At 40.8% G+C, this 2833-nt stretch overlaps 1 pseudogene; it reads right to left on the bottom strand.

The window, feature by feature from the left end:
- Positions 1–1969: 1969 nt before the first annotated feature.
- Positions 1970–2451, bottom strand: LOC114232399 (60S ribosomal protein L9-like; annotated as a pseudogene).
- Positions 2452–2833: the final 382 nt, after the last annotated feature.

Genomic DNA, 2833 nt, shown 5'->3' with positions numbered 1-2833 from the left:
GTGCATCTTTAAGCATATTTTTAAGCCAAAAATTAATTTATTTTTTTACTCAAGAAATAGCCAATGCCTGCCTACCCTATGTGAGTCACTGTGCAGGGGTTCTGCAGAATAAGAATGTACAGTAATGAAATGGAATTTATATAAACAATAAACACTATCTATGGGTTTTTAAAGGACAGCAAAGAGGCCAGTGTGGTTGGAGTGGTGTGGGAGAGAAGGACGGCAGTGGGACATGAGGTCAGTGAGGTTATAGGGTCAAGTCACAAAGGGCTGCATGGATCAGAGTGGGAACCTTGGTGTTTGCACTAAGCGAGTTGGGAACCAGTGGAGGGTTATGATCCGAGGAGAGAAGCACTCTGACTTGGGTTTAAGCAGGGTCACTCTGGCTCAGTGGGATTATTTTCAAGGGTAAAAAAGCATAGACAGAAGCAAGAGGCTATTGCAAAAATCAGGTGAAATATAATGGTGGTTTGGATCAGCATAGTGGCAGGAGTTGGTGAATAGTGGTTAAATTCTGGATGTATTTTGGAGTCAGAGTCAAAAATAAGTTTGCTGGAAAACCAGATTATGGTATGAACAAAAGAAAAGATGAAATCAATAAAAATAAATTTAAAAAGAAAAGATGACAAAGATGCTCCCTGTGACCTACTTCAGCCATGCTCCTCTAAGCCCTCAAGACTCCAACCTTGGGCTCTGTCCTTGTCCATTTAGTCAAGTTTTAGCAAGACACCTCCTGGGTCTGATCAAAGTACTCATCCCCTATCCTTGATATTTATTATGGACGAAATGTTGGTATTCCTCCCAATATTCATATGTTGAAATCTAATCCCAAAGGGATGGTATTAGGAGATGGGGCCTTTAGGATATTAATGAAGATGTGAAGGTGGACCCTCATGAATGGGATTCATGACTTTATAAGCATCATGAGTTTGCTTCCTCTTTCTCTCTCTTGCCTCTTTCCACCATGTGAGGATACAAGAAGTTGGCAATCTGCAACCCCAAAGAGGGTTCTCAGCAATAACCGACCATGATACCACCCTAATCTCAGACTTCCAGCCTCCAGGACTGTCAGAAATAAATTTCAGTTGTTTGTAAGCCACCCAGTCTGTGGTACTTTGCTATAGTAACCTGAACTAAGACAATATCTTATCACCCTGGCCTGACTTGAGCAAGAATCCAGTTGAGTTAGTTTAGCATGAATTCCCCCAACCTGGATGTTTCTTCTTGTAATTTTCTATCCACTGACATCCCACCCTGCTGTTTGGCTATAAATTCCTACTTTTATAGCCCAAACATTTTCACTCACATGAGACCCTCTCCTGCCACATCAGGTTGTTTCCCCTGTGGCAAACCCCACTGTAGCAGTCACCCTGAATAACGTCTGCTTTACCATCTTTTAAAATTGTCTGAATAATTTTTTGCTTTTTTCTTTGTTTGCTTTTTGTTGTTGACATTCCTTGGTTAATCTCTTCCCACCTCCACCCTCTCTGAGATCTGTCATTCTGTTCCATAAGTCCATGTCTCTGGGCCTATTTTGTCTTTTATTTTATTTTTTTAAATATATTTTTATTGATTTCTAAGAGGAAGGGAGAGGGAGAGAGAAATAGAAACATCAATGATGAGAGAATCATTGATTGGCTGCCTCCTCCACACCCCCTACTAGGGATCAAGCCCACAACCCGGGCATGTGCCCTTGACCGGAATTGAACCTGGGACCCTTCAGTCCACAGGTCGACACTCTATCCACTGACCCAAACTGGCTAGGGCCCTATTTTGTCTTTTAATACATGGCTTTTATTGCATCTTTAAGATATCACAAATAAGTCTGAGGAATCATCTGGCATTTTGCTATTTCTGTAGCTGGACAACTTAGATCTGATTCATCAGCCTGCTGAACTGTTCCTTTTGCAGAAACATAGATACTACCCAAAAACTTTCTGATGTCCTTGTTTTTAATTGTTGTGACTTGCTAAATCAAAGCAGTGGAGTTTGATACAAGTTCAATGTTATTTCCTTCAAGAATTAACTCATCTTTCTGGGCTTGAGATACTGAACAAGCAACCCCTGACCTCATTCGAATCCTGTGGATCTATTTTTCACCCAAGAAATTTTTTATTTCAACAAGAAAACCATTCTCCTGAACAACAACGCTGACGGGGAAGTGAACATACTCAGAACTCATTTTGCAACGGAAGCCCAGTGTAACACCCTTGGTCACACTCTATACATAACTGCAGGTAGTACCAATGGTAGCCAGTTCCTTTTTATTTCACAGCCATTTGTCAACCTGGAGCCTCTTCTTTTTCTTTCCAAGAAGACTGAGTTTTACATTGACATGATTTAAGTCCCTCTGCAGGATACCTCTGGGGCCCTTCACATTAACTGTCCCTTTAGAGTGATGTCGACATTTTCTGGAATGTCGACAGTCTGATTGCTGAAAATGGTCTTCATCTTTACAATAGATGTGGCCAAGAGAGAATGTCTCAGAAATGTCTTTTCTTTAACAAGAATAACACCAGGATATTTCATTTGAACAACTTAATGACAGAATTTGCCATTAATGGCAGGAATAACTGGTTATTGAAGAGCAGGTTGGAAAATAGCAAGCTACGTTCAAAACATGTTAAATTTGAGATGCATATTTCACACCTCCGGGAGATGGAAAGTGTGCAGTCATAGAGAAGGGTCTGCAAGTTATAGGAGGCAATAGTGCTAGAGATTAAGATTCAGGAATTCCTGGGGATTAAATAGGGAGAGTTTTGATGACACAAACTTGGATGCACTCATCAAGGCAATCAGTAGAGAGAGAAAGGAGAAGGTGCCACTTTTCTAT

This window comes from Eptesicus fuscus, chromosome 8 (assembly GCF_027574615.1).
Source record: "Eptesicus fuscus isolate TK198812 chromosome 8, DD_ASM_mEF_20220401, whole genome shotgun sequence".
In the NCBI taxonomy this organism is placed as follows: Eukaryota; Metazoa; Chordata; class Mammalia; order Chiroptera; family Vespertilionidae; genus Eptesicus; species Eptesicus fuscus.
Note: the sequence above shows the minus strand (reverse complement) of the source record. Positions and strands in the feature narration are given on the sequence as shown.